Source organism: Canis aureus, chromosome 14, assembly GCF_053574225.1.
Source record: "Canis aureus isolate CA01 chromosome 14, VMU_Caureus_v.1.0, whole genome shotgun sequence".
Taxonomy (NCBI): Eukaryota; Metazoa; Chordata; class Mammalia; order Carnivora; family Canidae; genus Canis; species Canis aureus.
Window position 1 is genome coordinate 31069781 of NC_135624.1, and position 10865 is coordinate 31080645.

General features: G+C 41.9%; 1 long non-coding RNA gene across 2 annotated transcripts; it reads left to right on the top strand.

The window, feature by feature from the left end:
- Window positions 1-2143: 2143 nt before the first annotated feature.
- On the top strand, window positions 2144-10442 carry LOC144283329 (uncharacterized). Of its 2 annotated transcripts, none has more exons than XR_013351853.1 (4): window positions 2144-2414; window positions 4462-4666; window positions 6152-6557; window positions 10211-10442. It is a non-coding gene; the product is annotated as an uncharacterized LOC144283329 (long non-coding RNA). The 2 variants fall into 2 exon arrangements; XR_013351854.1 differs by having other exon boundaries at window positions 4462-4635.
- Window positions 10443-10865: the final 423 nt, after the last annotated feature.

Consider the following 10865-nt stretch of genomic DNA (forward strand, 5'->3'; position numbering starts at 1 on the left):
TCTTGAAGGAGAAGCTTTCAAAATGCAAGGGCTTTGGGAAGGCAGACAAGAAATCAAAAGCCCATAATCCCTCCTTTAGTGTGTGATCTTGGCTCAGACACAAACTCTTTGGAATAAAGCAGAAGAAATACTATATACTTCGAAATGTTGTGAGGAAGAGTGAATGAAACCAATAGCAAAAAGTGTATGTTTCCATCCCAGAAACTTCCCCTAGACTTCAGGCTCATAGAAACAACAGAGTACTTGAGATCTCTATGTGAACATCTAAGATTAATCTCAAAACATGCCTAAAATTGATCTACTGATCTTCTGATCCCCCAAAGCTCTTCCACACACATCCTTACCCATGTCAGTTGTTGATCACTCCATTCTTCTAGTTGTTCAGGCCAGACTCTTGGAGTTACCATTGACTCCTTTCTTTCACATGTCACAAATTTCACATGAGAAAACCTTATGTCCACCTTTGATATACAGCCAGAGTCCCACCATTCTTTCAAACTCCACTGCTACCACCATGGCCCAAGCCACCATAGTCTCTGATTTCAGGGATTTCATAATCTCTGTGCAAGTCTCCCCTTTCTGCCTGTGTGTCCCTATAGAGCAGAGAAGACAATGTGATCCTTGAAAATCTTCAGTCAGATCATATCACTTCTCAAAATTCTGCAATGATGCTCCATTTTTGCTCAGAGCAAAAGCCAAAGCCTTTGCAATGACTGGCAAAGGTTTGCGTGAAAAGACCCCACAGTTCCTCTGACCTTCCCCCTCTCCCCACTTTTCCCCTCACCCCTTTCAGCCCCTGCCTCCCTGATGCCACTGCTTTCTCTGATTTAGCCTCACTGGCCAACCCACTGTTGATTGAATATCCCAGACATGTGGCTGCTATGGGGCCTTTGCACTGTTCCCTCTGCCTGACACCCTCTTTTCCATGCAGTCTCTTGGCTCATTTTTTTTTACCTTTTTAAGTCTTTGCTCAGATGTCACCTTGTCAGTGAAACCTAATGTCACCACCAAATTCGATACCACAGTTCCCTCCCTGGTACTTTCTCTCCTCTTCATCTGCTTTATTTGTTCTTTTTAGTTAAGTATCACCTGCCTCTTGCTAACAAGCTGGAAGATGTATTGATCTATTGTGTTTATTGTTAATTGTGTATTTCCCCACTGCATAATTGAAGCTCCTTTTAGGGCAGAGATCTTGGTCTGTTTTGTACAACATGCCTAAGTCTGTGTCTAGAAACATATTTGTCTAGAAACCAGGAACTCCATACATATTTGTCAAATGAGAGCAACACCTGCGGTAAAGCAAGCACGTAATTGTAATATGTGTTCTCTTTCTTGCCTTGCCATCAGCTGAAAAGCCGCACCCAGTTAGCAGGTAAATAAGGACTAGGGATGTGAAGTACACCCAAGGACTACGGTCCACACTGCTCAGTGGTGTACAGGAAGTCGTTAAGAGACAGGGGCTAAGAGGTCATCACAAGAATTTTTTCTCTTTTTGTTGTATCTGTAAGAGTTATCTTTATGTTAACTAAACTCACTGTGAGCATCCTTTCATAACACAGGTGAGTTAAAAACTGTCATGATGCAAAGCTTAAACTTCTGGAGTGATGTGTGTCAATTACTTCTCGATAACATTGGAAGAAAATGAAAAGCTCCAGACTGTGAAGGTCAAAAAAAGAAATGGCCACCAGCCATCTTTCCTCCCTGCCCCTGCTGTGACACAGTCCCCATTCAGTGTGGATTATCAAGGATCCAGAGGAGACACTCTCCACCAGGGAGGCAGTGCTTCCTCCTGGCGTAGGTTCGTCTCTCTTTGGGACAAGTGCCATGTTTCCTCCTCCTCCTCATGCAGGTGCCACGTCCCACTGCACGTCGTGAACAGAGGTACTGTGCTCCTCACCAGGAAGCACTGAGCCTCTGCTCTGTTTCCTCTTCTCAGTGATAGACCCTGTCACTCAGCCTGAGTTTCACGGCTTTTCTTTGTTGAATAGATTTTTCTTTGCCTACATGTGAGAAAGTTTCTTCCTTCCTGGTCACACCTGTTGTGGCTTCTCAGCTGATTCTGGGCTGTCTCATCCGTGACTTAGTCTCCCAAGCCCAGGACTTGGGAAGAATAGGACAGAGGATGGATTATTAATAAGAGCACGTTGCCCAAATAGCACGTCATCTCAGTTTCCAGAGCACTTTCCTATCCCGTTGACTTCTCATTCTCACAAAGGGTTGGTCCTGCTTATGACGGTTCCAAGGCAGTGGCATTTAGAATAAGATGACTCTGCATTTACTCAGGGCTTGTCCACTTACCAGCTGGGTGATCTTGGAAGTCTTGCATGGCCTCTCTCAGCCTTATTTGGATCAGGACTAATGACTGCGTGATCCTAAAGTCTACCATCCAGACCTAGATACTTTTGAGCTTAAAAGTGAGTACTTTTCCAATCTCAGCTATTGTAAATAATGCTGGAATAAACATCAGGTGCTTATACGTGGAATCTAAAAAACCAAATGAATAAACAAACCAAAAGCAGACTCAGACCTGTAAATACAGAGAACAAGCTGATGGTTGCCAGAGGTGTGGGGGTGGGGAGATGGGTCAAATGGGTGAAGGAGAGTGGGAGATAAAGGTTGCTAGTTTTGGAATGAATAAGGCAAGGGAATAAAAGTCACAGCATAAGGAATATAGTCAATGATATCGTAATGGTGTTTGTATGGTGGCAGATGGTAGCTATACTTGTGGTGAGAATGGGATAATGTATAAACTTGTCTATCACTATGTTGTACACCTGAAACTAATGTGACACTGTGTGTCAGCTGCATTCAAATAAAAATTTTTTTTCCGGGATCGAGTTCCATGTCGGGCTCCCTGCATGGAGCCTGCTTCTCTCTCTGCCTGTGTCTCTGTCTGTCTGTCTGTCTGTCTCATGAATAAATAAATAAAATCTTAAAAGATATTTTTCAAGTACTTAGAAAAAATATTTCATTTATTTACAGTGAGCTGGGGGAGGGGCAGAGGGAAAGAAAAAGAAAGAGAGAGAGACGGAGAGAAAGAGAGAGAGAATATCCAGCAGATTCTGTGCTGAGTGTGGAGCCCTCTCAGGGCTTGATCTTACCACTCTGAGACATAACCTGAGCTGAAATCAAGAGTCGGACGCTCAACCTACTAAGCCACACAGGCACCCCTGGTGTACTTTTAATAACTGTACGAAGATATGAGCTTTCCTGGCTCTGTTCCAGGGATATCAGGTATATGATCACCTTTGCTAATGATGATACTTCTCACTTATAATACTAATGCTAATACTAATACAAAACAACCAGTGATAATAATAATACTAGTATTTATATCTCGTATTAATAAGTATTGATATCTAATAATACTAAAGATAATACTTATAAGTGATTGTGAAGACTAAAAATACATGTTAAAAGCACTTACATATTGTTAAATGTTATGTAAGTGTCCAGTGTTTAAAATCTGAGAAGAGAGACCAGGTGGATCATTCCTGAACAAGTAGCAGCTAAGGTATAGAGGGGTTAGTGAGATTCTTCACAGCTATCCAGATGGTAAATGACAAGTAGGGTTTCTAACTTTCAGTCTAAAATGAACGGCTAACAGAAACATGAAGAAATGCTCAATAGCACTTGGCATCACGGAAATACAAATCAAAACAACAATGCAATACCACCTCAAGCGTCAGAATGGCTAACAGATGTTGGCAAGGACGTGGATACAGGGGAGCCCTCTTGCACTCTTGGTGGGAATGAAAACTGGTACATTCACTCTGGAAAACAGTATGGAGTTTTCTTAAAAAGTTAAAAATAGAGTTACTCTAGGACTCTGCAATTGCACTATTAAGTAATTTATCCAAAGCATACAAACATAGTGATTCGATAGGGGCACCTGCACCTGTTTATAGCAGCAATGTCCACAATAACCAAACTATGGAAAGAGCCCAGCTGTCCATCAATGGATAAATGGATAAAGAAGATGTAGTCTATATACACAATGAAATATCACTCAGTCATCAAAAGAATGAAATCTTGCCATTTGCAATGACATGAATGAAACTAGAGGTTATTATGCTAAGTGAAATAAGTCAGTCAGAGAAAGACAAATACCATATGATTTCACTCATATGTGGGATTTAAGAAACAAAACAGATGAATATAGGGGAAAGGAAGGAAAAATAAAATCAGATAAAAACAGAGAGGAAGGTGGACCATAAGAGACTCTTAACTCTAGGGAACAACCTGAGGGACGTGCATGAGGATGGGGTAACTGGGTGATGGGCATTGAGGAGGGCATGTAATGTGATGAGCACTCTGTGTTGTATGCAACTGATGAATAACTAAATGCTACCCATGGAACTAATAATACACTATATGTTAACTAAATTGAATTTAAATAAAAAATTAAAAAATAAATAAAATGAATGCCTGCTTTTGTTTTTTCATTTTTTCAACATTCAGAGGCATATTCTGCTATCTACCTGGAGGGAAGCCATGCCTGTTTGCTCAGTAATGAAGTCCTTGAAGGCAGGGCCTGGGTCTTGTTAATCCTTTGTTCTCAGTACTTGTTAGAAAACCCAGCATGATGCACAGCCTTGGTGGATGAAATGACGACTGGATGAACACGTTGTTGGAGTAAGTTCTGAAGGAATGGTGATCACAACAGGTACTTTCCCTTCCCTAGAGGGCAGGTAGAAGAAAACACTCAGGATGTGGACTAGAATCAATGAGACAGTCTGTGTAAGCTGAAAGTGTCAGGAGGCCAGAGTGGTGGCCTTGCCTTCTAGCTAGCCTGGTGATATTTATATGGCAAGTAAAATGCTTACACTTAGCAGGTTCTTAACAAATGTTGAATGAATCAACATCCACAGGTGTGGTCTATTTGATATGAAGAGGAATATGGGATTTTTGTAGAAAACAACCAAATAGTTATAAACTTTTGTCCAAGAGAACCAAACACCTGGGAAAGACATGAGCAGATGGTAGCAGACAACACCAGCTTAGAGGTGTTCCCGGAGTGCTGCAGGGCTGACCTTTGATGGATGGTCTCATGCACTGCTGATCCTCCCCAGCAGGAGATACTGGTTATTCATCCTTTTGCTTTGGGTTCACCTGAGCCTTCTGAAAAGTATGACACAGCTCTCTCTGAACCACACATCTAATGGCTGTGATTGCCAGGATTCTAATCCATATGCATTCCACCAAGACATCTTGTCTTTTACTGTTCATTTCTCCTTTTGTGAAATTTCAATTAAAGTAATCTCTAGGAAATTTTATACACCGGACACAAATAACTGTTTGCAGATCGGAGACTTGCGTAAAGTAAGACTAGACCAGAACTTCCCAAAGTTCACTGAACACTAATCCAGCAAGATGTTCCATGACAAAGGGTCCCATGGATAACAACAGATGTGATATCCTATTTCTCCCCAGTAAACTCCCAATGCATCTTAGAGACCCTACAAGACCTTCCATAAGAAACCGTCTAACTTTGTGAGACATGGCATTCTCTACATTTAAAAATTTTTTCACTAAACACCCTTTCTCACCTATTAACATCTCGTAATTCCAGTATTTAATAAAATACGCATTGGGAGATGCTGGGCTGGGAACATTTCCACTATTCTTTTCAACTCTGAAATTCGGATCTTTTTCAAGAGAGCAGCTAGTGGCCTATTTGGAGAAGCCTGAGTAATGCTGTTGGTTCCCAACCCACATTTGGGGGATATTTATTTATTTATTTATTTGCATCTGTGATAAGGGGGCCAGCATAGATAATTCAGAAAAAGTGAACCATTCTCATCAAGCAAAGTGTCTCTAAGAAGCTGAGTCCTGTGTCTACTCACCCTGAAGAAAGTGGCTATAAAGAGGAATTCCATCTTGTGGAGGCCATGAGATGCAGGAATGTTCCGATTTACAATGTTTCAGTGGCTGGTTCAAGGCTGGGGAAAAGGTTGAGTTTGTGGTCTTGCCTGTAAGCTCTGACATCCTCAGACAGCAAGAATTGGTACCTTTTAGGAAAGAGACTTTAAATAACTCAGAGCTGGCAATCTCTGTTGCAGAGGATGTGTCTTGTCTTTATTTTTCACGTTGTTAAGTCGTCCTGATCAGGCTGATTGTTGTATTTAATGACCCCTCTTGGCTTTTCCAGGCAGTGGGGGTTTCATTAGTGACACAGGCTAGGTCTGAGAAGGAAAAAGGCAAGTCCAGCTATGGATCTTCTATGAGGCACTACTTACAAGAATCCTTGCCAGGCTGCTGGAGCAGTCTCTTGTCTTCCCCAAAAGTGGGCCTTGTTTGAGATGACTAGCTGACATTGGATTCAAAACTATTTTTTGGCGAGAAGAGGAGACATAAAGGATCTGGTTCCAACGTGGGCCCCAAATTAGGCTTTGAGTGGAGCTCCAACCTCTGGAGGTTCCAATAAGACCTTGTTTTCATGGAACCTCTAGCCTCATGGCAAGGAGACAGCGTACGAGGAAACAAATGGACGAATAAAAGAATTTCAGATGGTCACAAATACTGTGAAGAAACAAAATATAAAGAAGTAAGAAAAAGTAAGTAGGAGTGTGAGTGGGGTGGCTAATGGGTGATCAGGGAAGGCCTCCTGAAGAGGTGGCATTTGAACTAAAAGCTGAATGCCAAAGAGGGGCTCCCATGGAAAGATCCAGGGGCAGCCTTCCATGCAGAGGGAACAGTAACACCTGCCCTAACTTGGAGACAAGTGTGTCTGGTTTGAGAACAAAAAGATGTCCAGTGTGGCTGGAATTTATGGAATGAGTGAGTGGTAGGACTTTTCTCCCTTCTGTACAATCTGAAGCCACTGAGAATTTTAAACAAGGTTGTCATGCAATGTTCTTTATGCTTAGAAGGCTGGTTCTGGCTGTTTGGAGATAGGAATCAGGGGGAGGGTGGGGGAGAAGAGCAGAAGCAGTGGGACAAGGTTAATAAAGTGGCCCAGGCTGGAGAAGAGATGTCCTAGATTGTGGCTGTGTAGATGTTATAATCCCAAATAGTGTCACACAAGTAGGCAATAATGCTAGCTAGCTATCGTTATAGTTATTATCCGATGTCTCACAGCTCCATGTCCCACAGAGTTCCGAGTTGCTTTCCCAGCTCTTGGGTTAAAAGGGATAAGGTGTTTTCCAATTCCTCCTTCCCCGCCCCCCCATCCCTCCCTCCCTCCCTCCCTCCCTCCCTCCTTCCTTCCTTTTTCTCTTTCTTTTCTTTTTCTCTTTTCTTTCTTTTCTTTTCTTTTTTTTCTTTTTTCTTTTCTTTTCTTTCTTTCTTTCTTTCTTTCTTTCTTTCTTTCTTTCTTTCTTTCTTTCTTTCTTTCTTTCTTTCTCTCTTCAATTAGGCAACATATAGTACATCCTTAGTTTCAGATGTAGAGTTCAATAATTCATCAGTTGCATATAACACCCAGTGCTCATCATATCACATACCGTCTTTAATACCCATCACCTAATTACCCCATTCGGCATCCACCTTCCCTCCAGTGACCCTCAGTTTGTTTATTAGAGTTAAGAGTCTCTCATGGTTTCTCTCCCTCTCTGATCACTTTCCTTTCAGTTTTCCCTCTTATCTCCTATGATCTTCTGTGCTGTTTCTTATATTCCATATATGAGTAAAACAATAGGATAATTGTCTTTTTTCTGATTGACTTATTTCACTCAGCGTAATAGCCTCCAATTCCATCCATGTCAATGTAAATGGTAGGTATTCATTCTTTTTGATGGCTGAGTAATATCCCATTGTATATATTTACCAATCATTATCCATTCATCTGTCTAGAGACATCTCAGCTCTTTCCATATTTGGGCTATTGTGGACATTGCTGCTATAAACATTGGGGTGCAGATGTCCCTTCAGATCACTATGTTTATCCTTTGGGTAAATACCTAGTGGTGCAATTGCTGGATCATGGGGTAGCTCTAGTTTTAACTTTTTAAGAAATCTCCATACTGTTTTCCAGAGTAGCTATACCAGTTTGCATTCTCAACAAGAATGTAAGAGGGTTCCTCTTTCTCCACATCCTAGTCAACACCTGTCATTTCCTGAGTTGTTCACTTTAGCCATTCTGACTGGTGTGAGGTGGAGGTATTGCCCAGTTTCTGGAAGGTGGCTCTTTCCTAGGCCTATGGGGCTGGCAGTGTCCAGCCAAAAGGATTAGGGGTGCTATGGGTCAGAGAAAGCCTGGAAACCCTAGTGTCTACCTGACCATCATCCTACACACAGGCCTAATCTAGGAGATGAGCAGGACTCTGAAGAACACACAGGAACTAAGGGACCCATGTGGGACATATTCTCTCCCGGGCTATTACTGTCCCTGCAAGGATGTGTATAATTGTCTATAAATAAACACCTTCCAGAGCTGCTGCCATACGATAAATCACTTTAATCTCCACTAAATCTTGCATCCTTTTGCATTTTAAATGAAAGCTTGTATTTTTAAAACACTTTTTTTATGTAGCTCAAAATTAGCTGTGTTTCCCCTTGATTTTTCTGCAACTGACTGAGTCCAAGGCTCCCCTTGGTAGTAGATGTCCTTCTCCCACCAATTCCTTCACTGAGCATCCATAATGACCATGGACCTTCACCCTTGTGCCCCTTTTCATCTCCTTCTCATACTTTATCTTCCCACAGAGAAAGAGGAGGAAAAAAAGATAATCTTCTTACCAACAGGACATGGGTCATTGCTCATTTCCTCCAAGAACATTTTAGCCTTATTGCCACCCTAAAATATGTCTGTATGGCACAAGGATTATTTTTAGGCTGATTACTTTTAGGAAGCAGCAGACACACATAAAAACTCTGAATTCTGAGTACAAGTCATCTCTTTAGATGAGACACATTTACATTTGTAAGAGAAATCTCTTTCCTCAGGGTGTCTCCCTCTCTGTACCAGAAAGAGAAGGATGAGGAAATCTCTAGTAACTCTTAGCTATTGGGATGACAATGACCCAAATCTGCAAAACTAACTTTCCCCACTTACTGTGCTTTCCTGATAGCCTCCTATAATAGGCTACCGCCAACCCCCTACCCCCATGTCTTCTTGTATCTTGAGCTGAAGACAGCATTTAAGGTGAGCAAGAATTCCTATCTCCTCAAAGGCCCTTCTAGCTGGACTAAGAATCAAATTGACATGAGACATATTAACAGGAAAAAATCAAATATAATAGACATACATATGGGGATGCCACACAGACATGGAAGTTCCAAAGACAGTCAGGCAATATGAGGTATAAATGTCATTCTGAACTATGGAGAAAGGGGCAAGGGTCTAGAAGACACCACACTTCAGAGGAAAGTGTGTGTGATATCTAAATGTAGTGTCTCTCCTGATTGGTTGGGGACCCTGCCAATTTGGGACAATGATTGGATGGGGGCTGGTCAGTGAAAGGATTCACCTGAAGCAGGACAAGGGAGATAGAAGTTGATTGAATATGCTATGGGTGAGCCAGACAGTAGAGGAGGAGCTGTCTGCAACCAGGCAGTGGGTGGGGGCTGTTTTTAAAGGGAGAAGATGAGAGGGTATGGCGACATATGAAATCTTCCCTTTCTTGGTAACTGTGTCTGGTTGCAAATAATGCATTGGTTAGGTAGGACCTATGGATATTTTGAGGTGGATCACCTATGGGCCTGTCTATATTCAGCCAGGTGGTCACTGCAGGCCCTTTCACCTTGATCAAGTCTCCATGCCTCAAGCCTATTGTCTAAAAGTGGCCTCTACAGAAAGGAATGCACTCCACAGAGCAGTAAGAAGACCAGATGTTTGGTAATGAGATGTTAGCCCTACCATACAGATGGGTCACTCAGATAAAATTTGTCTCTGTTAATAACCCTTATTGCTGAGCAAGACCCTCAATTTAGATTCTTCTGTGTTATTAAGGGAGGAACAAAAGTCTCTTGAGCCTGCAGGGTCTCAAGTGCCTTCAGCTCAAAATAATCCACATACCAACATGGCAAATTCTAGGGGGTTGGAGACAGGCTATCCTGATCTCCTTTATCTTTAAACATTGATTTTTTTCTTCAGTTTTTTTAAAATAAAATTTTAGCAACAAAGGACCAATCAACTAATCAACTACCAGAGGAGATTTCCTGCAGAGATTTTGGATGTGTTTCACATATGTTCGATTATGTGAATATTTCTATTGGAATATTACAATTCGATTTCTTGCAGCCTCCATTATGTGTGTTTTCTCTACAGCATCCCTACAACTTGGTCTAAGGAGGAGTAACCAGATATTTTACTAGTTCATCAACACAGGATTTGAGGAGAATCTATGTATTGTGCTGTTGCTACGTTTATGTAAGATAGATAAACCATGAGGTATAGCAGACAGAAGGAAAGATTGGAAGACAGGAGACACAACCATCAGCTCTGGTTCTGTCTCTGCCTCAACATGCCGCATGGCCTCTGGCAAGTAATATTAACTCTCTGATTTCATCCTTTCTTATTTGAGACGGACTGAAGCTTGATGTCTAAATCTCCATCTGATGCTGAGGTTGTAGCACTCTGGGCTTGAACAGCTGACCTATTTGAGGGCTGGTAATAAGGTGCCTCAACTTCTCTGATCCATCAAAATGTGTGTCTGTGGAATTCTGGCTTTCATTTTGTGAGAAAACTCACAGCATTATGGATGACCTCAGAGAAAGAGATCCAAACTAGACTGCTGGGCATTCTTCGGAAAGGGGAATGGACGGGATAGGAGTTAGTAGGTCTCTACCTTCTTTGAGGGAACCTGACATTTTCACAGCCACTCAGCAGGGACAGAAGTGACTGAGAGGGTGCAGACACTGGTGTTCCAGGGGTATTCTGAAAGAGGAGCTGACGTGGCTGAGCATTGGTTCTAGAATCCTGA